The sequence below is a fragment of the Lithobates pipiens genome, unplaced genomic scaffold (genome assembly GCF_037356315.1).
Source record: "Lithobates pipiens isolate NorthernLeopardFrog02 unplaced genomic scaffold, aLitPip1_a1.2 Scaffold_19, whole genome shotgun sequence".
Classification (NCBI taxonomy): domain Eukaryota; kingdom Metazoa; phylum Chordata; class Amphibia; order Anura; family Ranidae; genus Lithobates; species Lithobates pipiens.
The window spans coordinates 329622509-329637154 of NW_027507764.1; the positions used below are offsets into that span (position 1 = coordinate 329622509).

Below are 14646 nucleotides of genomic sequence, written 5' to 3' on the forward strand. Positions count from 1 at the left end.
AGCATGGCAATAACTTAACCACAGGATGTGGAAACCTTAAAGGAAGACCTAAATAAAATAATGGGGTGGGCAACTACATGGCAAATGAGGTTTAATGTTGAAAAATTAAAAATAATGCATTTGTGTGCTAATAATACAAATGTAAGTTACTGGTTAGGGGGAATCTCTGGGGGAATTCACGATGGAAAAAAGCCTGGGTGTCCTGGTAGATGACAGGCTCAGTAATGGTCAAAAATTATGGAAATGGAAAGATATGGACTTTTCAGGCACAGATACAAAAATATAACAATCTCTTTATTTGTTCATATTACAAGGTCTACAAATATTTTTTTAAATAAACTACACTTATTAAAAATTATTGTATATTCAACAGGCCCATGACTTTATCCTTAACAAGCAATAATAGAACATCAAAAATATTGGTTCCTGTGAGAAATTGTTGATAATATAATTACATAGTCCCACTCGTTTAGAACGATGGTTGCTGAAGTATAGTCACAGGTCCTGAAGATCACAATTAAAATGACATAAGATCGCTCGGCATGTTTTGCAATATTATCGTTTCCTCAGGAGCCTATAGTCCCTCTCGTTTAGAACAATGATTGCTGAAGTATGGTCACGGGTCCTGAAGATCACATTTAAAATCACAGAAGATTTCTCAACATGTTTCTCGATATTATTGCTTCCTCAGGAGCCTCTGTTTTATAAAACACAATCACATATATTACATACATATAGTTGGCCAAAGAATGCCATAATTACATATCAACAAAAAACATATTTCGGTGAGACTAGACATGTGTCTATAATGCCTACTCACCATTTAAAAAAACAAAAAGGCATGCACAAATATTCAGTCAGCTCCTTGAAAAAGTAAATAGATAAGTATGTGTGCAAATATACAGTGGTGTGAAAAAGTGTTTGCCCCCTTCCTCATTTCCTGTTCCTTTGCATGTTTGTCACACTTAAGTGTTTCGGAACATCAAACCAATTTAAACAATAGTCAAGGACAACACAAGTAAACACAAAATGCAATTTGTAAATGAAGGTGTTTATTATTAAAGGTGAAAAAAAATCCAAACCATCATGGCCCTGTGTGAAAAAGTGATTGCCCCCTAAACCTAATAACTGGTTGGGCCACCCTTAGCAGCAACAACTGCAACCAAGCATTTGCGATAACGTGCAATGAGGCTTTTACAGCGTCCTGGGGGAATTTTGGCCCACTCATCTTTGCAGAATTGTCCTAATTCAGTTACATTGGAGGGTTTTCGAGCATGAACGGCCTTTTTAAGGTCATACCACAACATCTCAATAGGATTCAGGTCAGGACTTTGACTAGGCCACTCCAAAGTCCTCATTTTGTTTTTCTTCACCCATTCGGTGGTGGACTTACTGGTGTGTTTAGGATCATTGTCCTGCTGCAGAACCCAAGTTCGTTTCAGCTTGAGTACACGAACAGATGGTCGGACATTCTTCTTCAGGATCTCTTGGTAGACAGCAGAATTCATAGTTCCTTTTATCACGGCAAGTCTTCCAGGTCCTGAAGCAGCAAAACAGCCCCAGACCATCACACTACCACCACCATATTTTACTGTTGGTATAATGTTCTTTTTATGAAATGCAGTGTTCCTTCTACGCCAGATATACTTGGACACACACCTTCCAAAGAGTTCCACTTTTGTCTCATCGGTCCACAGAATGTTGTCCCAAAAGTCTTGGGGATCATCAAAATGTGTTGTGGAGAAATTGAGACGAGCTTTGATGTTCTTTTTGCTCAGCAGTGGTTTTCTCCTTGGAACTCTGCCATGCAGGCCATTTTTGCCCAGTCTTTTCCTGATGCTGGAGGCATGAACGCTGACCTTAACTGAGGCAAGTGAGGCCTGCAGTTCCTTGGACGTTGTTGTGGGGTCTTTTGTGACCTCTTGGATGAGTCGTCGCTGTGCTCTTGGGGTAATTTTGGGCGGCCGGCCACTCCTGGGAAGGTTCACCACTGTTCCATGTCTTCGCCATTTGTGGATAATGGCTCTCACTGTGGTTCGCTGGATTCCCAAAGCTTTGGAAATGGCTTTATAACCCTTTCCAGACTGATAGATCTCAATTACTTTCTTTCTCAATTGTTCCTGAATTTCTTTGGGTCTCGGCATGATGTGTAGCTTTTAAGGATCTTCTGGTGGACCTTACTGTGTCAAGCAGCTCCTATTTAAGTGATGCCTTGATTGTGAACAGGTGTGGCAATAATCAGGCCTGGGTGTGGCTAGAGAAATTGAACTCAGGTGTGGACAACCACAGTTATAGTATGTTTTAACAAGGGGGGCAATCACTTTTTCACACAGGGCCATGATGGTTTGGATTTTTTTTCACCTTTAATAATAAACACCTTCATTTACAAATTGCATTTTGTGTTTACTTGTGTTGTCCTTGACTATTGTTTAAATTGGTTTGATATTCCGAAACACTTAAGTGTGACAAACATGCAAAGGAACAGGAAATGAGGAAGGGGGCAAACACTTTTTCACACCACTGTATATATATATATATATATATATATATATATATATATATATATATATGTAAAGAAATAGAAACCACATATATAAAATCGCATAGACCAAAGTAAAAATCGCATAAAATCACCCAGTGATAGTGATGAATACCAATAAATAGATTTTCTTACTCGGTGTAAATAGAAACACGTAAAATCGCAAAGATAGAAAAGAAATCGCATATACCCATAAAGTGATAAATGCAAATAAATAAAGTATGAAATCACACAGTGATAGTGATGAATACCAATAAATAGATTTTCTTACTCGGTGTAAATAGAAACACATAAAATCGCATAAATAGAAAAGAAATCGCATATACCCATAAAGTGATAAATGCAAATAAATAAAGTATAAAATCACACAGTGATAGTGATGAATACCAATAAATAGATTTTCTTACTCGGTGTAAATAGAAACACATAAAATCGCATAAATAGAAAAGAAATCGCATATACCCATAAAGTGATAAATGCAAATAAATAAAGTATCACACAAAGTGTGTATAAAGCAAAATTGAATAGTGAAACATTCAGTGCAAACAAATATAGAAGTCTCTCAAACTGCAAACAAAAATAAAAAAGTGGCAAAAAAATCCGTAAAGTGCTTCTCGTAGTAGCAGGTGCAATACAACGTAAACTGTGCACACTCTGGTGTCTCTTCAGTGTCCCGCAGTTAACATATAGGGGGGCCCCTTACCTTACTGCTGTAAGGCAAACAGCATAAAGAGACCAAGGTCTCAGATGGTGACAGCGGTGTACCCTTAGTTCCGAGCTAGGAGGACTTCTCCCCACATTAAGGCAGGATCTCACAGAGAAGGAAACAGGAGGGCTCCAAATGGTGAAGTATGTATACACTTTTATTACAAAACTCAAACAAATGGAAAGGTACTCACAAACAAATCAGTTTAAAAACGCCAGATAGCAGTTTAAAATGTTCCTTTTCGTCTTTCAGACGTGGCTTCCTGTATCCACAAGCACTTCCTTCCCACGCGTATCGTCATGTGACTTCATCAGGGATGCATTATGGGTATAAGGAAGTGTCTTTTATATTGTTTATCTACGGTGGCCATTTTCCCGAAGTCCCCTATTCGTTAGCATTAGGTCGGCCATTTTCCCGAAGTTTTTTTTTTTTTTTTTTTTTTTCTACTTGATTAAGATAGTAACTATATATTGCCCCTAATGGCTAAAACCACTAAATATATTACTGAAAGTTATAAAAGCTATTAAAATATAAAAAATATTAGTTAAAATTTATTTTCCTGAGGTAATAGCATGCACTGCACCAATGCACACCACTACCACAGTACTATAGAAACAAGGCGTTAAAATGGGTGGCCACATTTACTTCAGATAGTGTAACTCCTAAAACAGTAAACGAGAGCCGAGGCGTGGATACAGGAAATAACGTTTAAGATACTACTAATCAATCATTAAAAATACACGCAAATCAATACTATATAGTCAGTACTCATCTTCTAAATCCCTTAGTTATCCTCAACGTTATATCATTAGAAATCACTAATAAAACAGTTCACGTCAAACTCTATATTCAGGCCTTGGGGTGAAAAAGTATCTAAAATAAAAATCCACTTGGATTCAAGCTGGCTCAGTGTCCTGACTTTATGGCTACCTCTCCAATGTTTTTTATAGGGTTCAATCCCCCAAAACGTCAGGTGGGTGGGGTCCCTATTGTGGTGAGTGCTAAAATGTCTGGACACACTATGTTTGTCAAAGCCGCTCATGATGTTTTTTACGTGTTCCTTAATCCGTACTTTTAGTGGTCTTTTTGTTCGTCCTACATACTGTAGGCCACAGCTACATTGGAGAACATATACCGCTCCTTCCGTATTACAGCTTATGAAATTTCTTATTTCATATGAATTACCGGTACTGGTTGACATAAATCTAAATTTCTTTTCGACTGGTCTTTTAATCCTTGTACAGGCATAGCAGCGTTTACATGGATAGAATCCTTTTCCAGTGAAAAATGTAACCCCATTAAACGGTGGATCGGGTACGTTCTTCACAATTGTATCCCTTAGCGTCGGGGCCTTCTTATAAATAAATTTCGGATGCTGAGGTAGAATTCCTTGTAAATGTGCATCTGACCGTAATATATGCCAATGCTTTTTAATCATTTTTTCTATACTTTTGTATTGCATGTTATAGTTAAGTATTATTGGTACTTCATTCGGTTTATCTGTAGTCGGTTCTTTGTCTTTAATCAATGTTACTCTATCCATCTCTTTTACTTCCATAATTTTCTTCTCAATTTCTACATTTCTGTATCCTTTGTCCATGAACCTTTGTCCAATTTTCCTTGCTTGCATCAAGAAATCTCCAGGGAGGGAGCAGTTCCTTCGCAGCCTAATCAATTGGCCCTTCGGAATATTGCATAGCCATGTACGATGATGACAACTATCTACTGGCAAATAACTATTTCTGTCAACATTTTTAAAATGAGTTTTAGTATAAAGTATGTTATCTTCCTGCCAAATTTCTAAGTCCAAGAAGGAAATTGATTTCTCACTTATCTCCCATGATAGACTGATACTTCTATCATTGTTGTTCAATTCTTCGAAGAAAGTGGTCAGACTCTCTTTCTCTCCCTTCCACAGTATCAGAATATCATCAATATATCTTTTAAAGATTATTAGTTCTTTTGGGGGGTTCTTGAATACCGACTCTTCTTCCCATTGGGACATAAAAAGGCATGCCACACTAGGTGCAAATTTTGCCCCCATTGCAACTCCTATTTTCTGATGGTAGTAACTCCTATCGTACCAAAAATAACTATTTTTCAAACAAAAGTCTAAACACTTGATCAAATATTTCCTCTGAAAGCATGACAAAGTTGAGTATTTCCTCAGTCCCCATTTTGTAGCTTCACACGCCTGATAGTGCTGAATTATTGTGTATAGTGACGCAACGTCTGCAGTCGCTAATATCCATGGTGTATCTCCTTTCGGTAACTCTTCAATCAACTGTAATACTTGTTTTGTGTCTCTCAAATACGCTGTGGTCTGTTTTACTACAAGTTGTAAGTAGTTGTCCAGATATTGTCCGATTCTTGCAGTGAGGGAATCTATCCCATTAACTATAGGTCTCGGTGGTGGATTCATGTTGTCTTTATGTATTTTAGGCATCGAGTATAAGACAGGTGTTCTACATGACTCCGGAATTAGGTATTTCGCCTCCTTCTTATTTAAAATATTTTTCTTTAATCCCAAATGGATGACTTGTTCCAGTGCCTTCCTGCATTTGAATATAGGGTTGCTGGGCAATAATGCATATGTATCTCTGTCTTCCAATAACTTATTCATTGTCTCTTTATATTGTACTTTAGACAAAACTACAATCCCACCCCCTTTATCTGCTGGACGGATTACAATATCTTTTCTCTTTATTAGTTTGTTTATACCACATTTAATAAACGTTGGTCCTACCGATTTCTTAATTTTCAAATCCTTTAGTTCTTGGAACACTGCTTTTTTTAAAAACATCTACATGTTTATTATTATTTACAGGTGGATTAAAAATAGACTTATTCCTTAGAGAACTATGAACCACATCTGAGTTCTCCACGGGTGCACGTTTTTTAAAGGGGTTACTAGCTATATATTTTTTTATATTCAATGTTCTAACATATTTTTGAATTTGTATATAAGTCTCAAACTTATCCAAATTTTTGACTGGTGCATATTTCAAACCTTTGTCTAATACCCCAATTTCTTCCTGTGTCAGCGGTTTACCACTCAGATTGAAGATACCTTCACCTTTCAATTTCTTCTTGGCCTGTGTCCTCCCTGATTAGTAGTATCTTAAACGTTATTTCCTGTATCCACGCCTCGGCTCTCGTTTACTGTTTTAGGAGTTACACTATCTGAAGTAAATGTGGCCACCCATTTTAACACCTTGTTTCTATAGTACTGTGGTAGTGGTGTGCATTGGTGCAGTGCATGCTATTACCTCAGGAAAATAAATTTTAACTAATATTTTTTATATTTTAATAGCTTTTATAACTTTCAGTAATATATTTAGTGGTTTTAGCCATTAGGGGCAATATATAGTTACTATCTTAATCAAGTAATAAAAAAAAAAAAAAAAAAACTTCGGGAAAATGGCCGACCTAATGCTAACGAATAGGAGACTTCGGGAAAATGGCCACCGTAGATAAACAATATAAAAGACACTTCCTTATACCCATAATGCATCCCTGATGAAGTCACATGACGATACGCGTGGGAAGGAAGTGCTTGTGGATACAGGAAGCCACGTCTGAAAGACGAAAAGGAACATTTTAAACTGCTATCTGGCGTTTTTAAACTGATTTGTTTGTGAGTACCTTTCCATTTGTTTGAGTTTTGTAATAAAAGTGTATACATACTTCACCATTTGGAGCCCTCCTGTTTCCTTCTCTGTGAGATCCTGCCTTAATGTGGGGAGAAGTCCTCCTAGCTTGGAACTAAGGGTACACCGCTGTCACCATCTGAGACCTTGGTCTCTTTATGCTGTTTGCCTTACAGCAGTAAGGTAAGGGGCCCCCCTATATGTTAACTGCGGGACACTGAAGAGACACCAGAGTGTGCACAGTTTACGTTGTATTGCACCTGCTACTACGAGATGCACTTTACGGATTTTTTTGCCACTTTTTTATTTTTGTTTGCAGTTTGAGAGACTTCTATATTTGTTTGCACTGAATGTTTCACTATTCAATTTTGCTTTATACACACTTTGTGTGATACTTTATTTATTTGCATTTATCACTTTATGGGTATATGCGATTTCTTTTCTATTTATGCGATTTTATGTGTTTCTATTTACACCGAGTAAGAAAATCTATTTATTGGTATTCATCACTATCACTGTGTGATTTTATACTTTATTTATTTGCATTTATCACTTTATGGGTATATGCGATTTCTTTTCTATTTATGCGATTTTATGTGTTTCTATTTACACCGAGTAAGAAAATCTATTTATTGGTATTCATCACTATCACTGTGTGATTTCATACTTTATTTATTTGCATTTATCACTTTATGGGTATATGCGATTTCTTTTCTATCTTTGCGATTTTATGTGTTTCTATTTACACCGAGTAAGAAAATCTATTTATTGGTATTCATCACTATCACTGGGTGATTTTATGCGATTTTTACTTTGGTCTATGCGATTTTATATATGTGGTTTCTATTTCTTTACATATATATATATATATATATATATATATATATATATATATATATATATATATATATATATATATATTCGTTTGGAATGCTTTGTTGCACTAGTCACTTTGATCACTGATCACGATTTATCACGGGAATCAGAATTTATGCACAGATAATTTATGTTTTTATTGGTTAGCATTTCATGGATTAATATTATTTAGTTTAAGGGAGCGCAACACCATTTATTTGATTTGTTGCTATATGTTTCAGTGGTAGGGCTTATACCTCTGTCGGTGTTTGGCTGCAACCCTAATTGAGGCTTAATAGATTTTTGATAGCGCAGGGATACTTTTGTCTATTATATATATATATATATATATAGTAATGTCCCAGATCCCAAAAATCATTCCTTTGAGGGAAAAAATCCATATATAAAACATATTTTCTATCCAGTAAGATACTCTTAGCTGAGCGGCCTCTCATTTATTTAATGGGGGCCAGCCCGTCAGAGTTCCTCCATCAGTGTAGAAATGTAGACCATTATAACAGTATTAACAAAGGAGCAAAACTGAGACATACCTGGTCATTAGAGTGGATACCTGTGGTGGCCTAGCGTCGAGAGTTCACCCAAAAAAATGAATGCAGACCCAAAAGCCAAAAAAAGTTAGCCCATATAAACCGATATTCTGGGAGTCATGCAGCAAGCTGCAAGCCTGCACGCAACTGACTCTTGACCAGATTTTTTTATACACAACCTGTCCGGCAACGTCAGCGTCACTGACGTCAGGCTGGACTGGCCATAACATGTGCACCACGCATGCGCTCGAACGGGGATGCGCAGCACCCCTGTGTGGACTCAGCGCGGCCACAGCAACCGTCCACACATGCGCAGTACTGGGCGCAGCAAGACGCTGCGCCCACTCAGGCCGTGAGGAGCCGGTAAGGCATCCCCGCCCACCCGTACTTGATACACACGCCGGAGGGAGGAGGTTGGAAGCAGACTGCCCGCGGCCCGGGTGGCCATACTGATGCTCTCGCACTGACCCTCCTGGAAAAGAGCATAAAAAATTGGAAAGGAACATAAGAAGAAAGACATTATAAATTCAGAGCAAGTCATAGAGTAAAAAGAAAAAGGAAAAAAAAAGGAAAAAAATAGATTTTTTTTTGCTGCTGGAGGGAGAAGATGGTATATACGGTCCCCCACCATAAAATATATACCCGGGATCAGGCTATGAATATATCAATTTATAGGTTTACCATTTCTGGGGTTGCTTGGTATTATCCCCACCAACCCATATCTGTACAACGAAACAAACACAAGTTGGCTACTATAGGCCTGCCTGTGTTCTTTTGAAATTTGTTTACATAACAACACTTATTCTTGCTTTGGTTCCCCCCTATCATTAGAATTCCCCTGTATTCATCTGTACACACACTGAGTGTACCAATAAGTTAACCACCTTCAGACCGGACCATTTTGCTGGTAAATGACCAGAGGTCTTTTTACAATTTGGCACTGCGCTGTTTTAACTGGTAATTGCGCGGTCATGCAATGTTGTACCCAAACAAAATTTGCGTCCTTTTCTTCCCACAAATAGAGCTTTCTTTTGATGGTATTTGATTGCCTCTGCGATTTTTATTTTTTGCGATATAAACGTAAAAAGACCGCAAATTTTGAACAAAAATGATATTTTCTACTTTTTGTTATTAGAAAAATCCAATAAACTCAATTTTAGTCATACATTTAGGCCAAAATGTATTCAGCCACATGTCTTTGGTAAAAAAAAAGTCAATAATTGTATATTTATTGGTTTGCGCAAAAGTTGTCACATCTACAAACTAAGGTACGTTTTCTGGAATTTACGCAGCTTTTAGTTTACGACTGCCTATCTCATTTCTTGAGGTGCTAAAATGGCAGGGCAGTACAAAACCCCCCCAAATGACCCCATTTTGGAAAGTAGACACCCTGAGGAAATTGATAAGTGGCATGTTGAGCCCATTGAATATTTTATTTTTTTGCCTCAAGCGATTGAATAATGACAAAAAAAAATTTTTTTTTTTTTTTTTACACAAAGTTGTCACTAAATGATATATTGCTCACACATGCTATGGGCATATGTGAAATGACACCCCAAAATAAATTCTGCTGCTTCTCCTGAGTATGGGGATACCACATATGTGGGACTTTTTGGGAGCCTAGCCGCGTACGGGGCCCCGAAAACCAAGCACCGCCTTCAGGCTTTCTAAGGGCGTACATTTTTGATTTCACGCCTCACTACCTATTACAGTTTTGAAGGCCATAAAATGCCAAGATGGCACAAAACCCCCACAAATTACCCCATTTTAGAAAGTAGACACCCCAAGCTATTTGCTGAGAGGCATTTTGAGTCCATGGAAAATTTTATATTTTGCCACAAGTTGCGGGAAAATTACAAACTTTAATTTTTTTTTTTTTTTTTTCACAAAGTTGTCACTAAATGATATATTGCTCACACATGCTATGGGCATATGTGAAATGGCACCCCAAAATAAATTCTGCTGCTTCTCCTGAGTACGGGGATACCACATATGTGGGACTTTTTGGGAGCCTAGCCACGTACGGGGCCCCGAAAGCCAAGAACCGCCTTCAGGTTTTCTAAGGGCGTAAATATTTGACTTCACTCCTCACTACCTATTACAGTTTTGAAGGCCATAAAATGCCAAGATGGCACAAAACCCCCACAAATGACCCCATTTTAGAAAGTAGACACCCCAAGCTATTTGCTGAGAGGCATGTTGAGTCCATGGAATATTTTATATTTTGCCACAAGTTGCGGGAAAATTACAAACTTTTTTTTTTTTTTTTTTTTTTTCACAAAGTTGTCACTAAATGATATATTGCTCACGCATGCCATGGGCATATGTAAAATGACACCCCAAAATAAATTCTGCTGCTTCTCCTGAGTACGGGGATACCACATATGTGGGACTTTTTGGGAGCCTAGCCGCGTACGGGGCCCCGAAAACCAAGCACCGCCTTCAGGCTTTCTAAGGGCGTTACAGTTTTGAAGGCCATAAAATGCCAAGATGGCACAAACCCCCCCCAAATGACCCCATTTTGGAAAGTAGACACCCCTAAATTTAGGGGTACACTAGTGAGACTAGGTAATAAATGGCGGGTGCCCTGAAACTATAAAAAAAATAACTAACCAATCAGCGTCACCTGTAACAGTTATATGGTGATCACTGGTGAAAGGGTTAACTAGGGGGCAATCAGGGGGCTTTATGCGGTAGTATATGGGGGTCCCTGGCGCTATAAAAAGCTGCGGCGAACCTAAATACCTACCTGCCTAACTAGCGCCACCTGTGACACTAATACAGCGATCAGAAAAACGATCGCTTATTAGGCTGGGTTCACACTGGAGCGATGCGGGAACGCCACGAATCCGCGGCGGGTTCCCGCATCGCATGCCTCCCGGCGGCAGTTCACACTGCCCTATGCGAACTGCTGGGAGTGTCAGTGAAATGTTAATGACACCCCCAGATCAGTTCACATATCGCAGTGCGATCTGCAAACTCGGATCGCATGGTGTGAACACCCATGCGATCCGATTCTGCTGCGGACCAAAAAAGGGTCCCGTGCGAGTTTGCGGCGGGTGCGACACGAATTCAGCCATACTATCTGTATGGCTGAACTCGAATCGCACAGAGATCGGATGTGATTTGCACTGCAGTGCGGTGCGAATCACATCCGTTCTCATAAACCGCTGCAATGTGAACCCAGCCTTAGTGACACTGGCGACGGGGGGTGATCACGGGGTTAAACCTTTATTGGGGGGGTTAGGGGGGTACCTTAGAACTAAAGGGGGCTAACCCTAACTGCCCTAACAGTTATTACAGTCACAAATGACACCCGCCGGGTGATCAGGGGGTTAAACCTTTATTGGGTAATAAATGGCGGGTGCCCTGAAACTATAAAAAAATAACTAACCAACCAGCGTCACCTGTAACAGTTATATGGTGATCACTGGTGAAAGGGTTAACTAGGGGGCAATCAGGGGGCTTTATGCGGTAGTATATGGGGGTCCCTGGCGCTATAAAAAGCTGCGGCGAACCTAAATACCTACCTGCCTAACTAGCGTCACCTGTAACACTAATACGGCGATCAGAAAAATGATCGCTTATTAGGCTGGGTTCACACTGGAGCGATGCGGAAACGCCACGAATCCGCGGCGGGTTCCCGCATCGCATGCCTCCCGGCGGCAGTTCACACTGCCCTATGCGAACTGCTGGGAGTGTCAGTGAAATGTTACTGACACCCCCAGATCAGTTCGCATATCGCAGTGCGATCTGCAAACTCGGATCGCATGGTGTGAACACCCATGCGATCCGATTCTGCTGCGGGCCAAAAAAAGGGTCCCGTGCGAATTTGCGGCGGGTGCGGCGGGTGTGGCGGGTGCGGCGAATGGCTGAACTCGAATCGCACAGAGATCGGATGTGATTTGCACTGCAGTGCGGTGCGAATCACATTCGTTCTCATAAACCGCTGCAATGTGAACCCTGCCTTAGTGACACTGGCGACGGGGGGTGATCACGGGGTTAAACCTTTATTGGGGGGGTTAGGGGGGCACATTAGAACTAAAGGGGGCTAACCCTAACTGCCCTAACAGTTATTACAGTCACAAATGACACCAATGCAAAAAAAAAAAAAAAAAAAGCAATTGGTGTCACTGTGACTGTGGGGGCAGGGGTAATTGGGGGGTGATCGGGGGGTAAAGGGGGGGTGTGAGTGTGCCTGGCATGTTCTACTGTGTAGTGTAGTGCTTGTGCAACTCACCGAGGCTCTCTCCTCGGTGCCGGAACGAAAACTACCGACACGGAGGAGAGAATACATCACTTCCTCTCCTGTGTTTACATTACAGGAGAGGAAGTGATGTCACCGGACATTTTCATTCGCCGGGAGCGATCGCGAGGGGGTGGCCATGAATGAATGGCCGTCCCCTCGTCCGGGATCGCTCCCGAACGAATACCGACTGCCGCAGGCACCGGGCGGGGGCCCGATCGGGCCCCCGACCCGCGGGAGGCAAGGGACGTACATGTAAGCCCTTATGCCTGCCCGTGCCATTCTGCCGACGTACATCGGCGTGCGGCGGTCGGCAAGTGGTTAATAAACAAACTACATAGGAAATATAAGATCATTATTTTTAGGAGGGCTTTTTTTTCACAAGCAACAATAGGGAGAGAAGGGGAACAAGGAGGGGAGAAGGAGGGGAGGATGTTATTGTTATTTAGTGTTTAATATTATTCATAGAAAAGGCTTGTAAGATAGCACCTCATTAATGCCTGGGGGCCTAGTTGCTTCCAGCCTCTCTATCCAGAGAGTCTCTTTCTGTAAGATTTTTTTGTCCCAATTCCCCCCTCGTGGGTCTTCTGGAATTACTTCAAGGACTAAAAATTGAACCATACTTGTATCAAATTTATGATATAATCCTAAATACCGACTGACTGGTGTGAGCATCTTAGCCCACTGGGAATAGTACATATGATCGTATATGCGTTTCTTAAAGGGGTGGATAGTTTTGCCGACATAGTAAGCTCCACAGTTGCACGACATTAGATATATAACCCCCGGTGTTTCACAATTTGCATGAAAATGAGGGTTAAATTTCTACCCATTTGGGCGTTTGAATGATGTGCCCACTCTTATCCAAGGGCAATACGTGCACTGCCCACATGTATAAACTCCATTGGGAGATCTATTTTCTTGACTGTTCGGGCGATAGTGGCTGGCTGTCAGTCTATCACCTAAAGATGGACTTTTGCGAAATACGATTTCAGGGGTCTCCCGCACATATCGGTTTAGTATTGGATCATTGCTTAGGAGATGCCAATGTTTAGCTAAACTGGAACGAAGTTAGTGATGTTGACTGGAAAACCTAGTTATAAACTTGGTTGTCTGTTGTTTCAAAGTTGGTCTGGGTTTAGAATATAGCAGGGCTGATCTCTCTTGCTTTAAGGCTTTGTTGTAAGCATTTCTCGGGATGCTTTTGCTATAGCCCCGTTCACGCAGACGTGTACGTAATTCCACCGCTTGCGTGACAAAATCAGACTCATGTGTACAATTACGTCTTAGCTGGATGTATTGTGCATATGGAATACTATGCACTAGGGACCGTGGGTGCCCACTCTCTGCGTGTAATAATGTGTTTCCTGTTGTTTTCTTTTGCTATAACTTGGTGACCAAATGAGGTTTAATGTTGAAAAATGTAAAGTAATGCATTTGAGTGCTAATAATACAAATGCAAGTTACTAGCTAGTGGGAGAACCCCTGGGGGAATTCAGAATGGAAAAAAGCCTGGGTGCCCTGGTAGATGACAGGCTCAGTAATGGCACACAATGCCAAGCTGCTGCAAGCAAAGCCAATAGAACATTGCCATGCATTAAAAAGGGGATTAGGGATAAAGGGATAATTCTACCACTCTACAAGACTCTGGTCTGGTTGCATCTTGAGTACGCTATCCAGTTCTTGGCAACAGTCCAAGAAGGATGTACTGGAAGTGGAGAGAGTCCAGAGAAGGGCAACAACGCTAATAAAGGGACTAGGAAACACTATAAGAATTGAATTGAACTTATTCTCCCTGGACAGAAGACGCTTGCGAGGCGATATAGTAGCAATGTACAAATACCGTATTGGTGACTCTATCATAGGGGAAAAACTTTTCAGTGAAAGGGAATTTAACCACTTGCTTACTGGGCACTTAAACCCCCCTCAGTCCCAGACCAATTTTCAGCTTTCAGCGCTGATGCACTTTGAATGACAATTGCGCGGTCATACAACACTGTACCCAAATGAAATTTTTATCATTTTTTTCCCACAAATAGAGCTTTCTTTTGGTGGTATTTAGTTACAGCTCGGAGTTTTATTTTTTGCTAAACAAACAAAAA

At 40.4% G+C, this 14646-nt stretch overlaps 1 long non-coding RNA gene across 1 annotated transcript; it reads right to left on the reverse strand.

The window, feature by feature from the left end:
- Positions 1–273: 273 nt before the first annotated feature.
- LOC143998301 (uncharacterized) lies at positions 274–8470 on the reverse strand. The gene is made up of 2 exons (XR_013277833.1): positions 8302–8470; positions 274–697 (listed from the first exon to the last, which is right to left on the reverse strand). It is a non-coding gene; the product is annotated as an uncharacterized LOC143998301 (long non-coding RNA).
- Positions 8471–14646: the final 6176 nt, after the last annotated feature.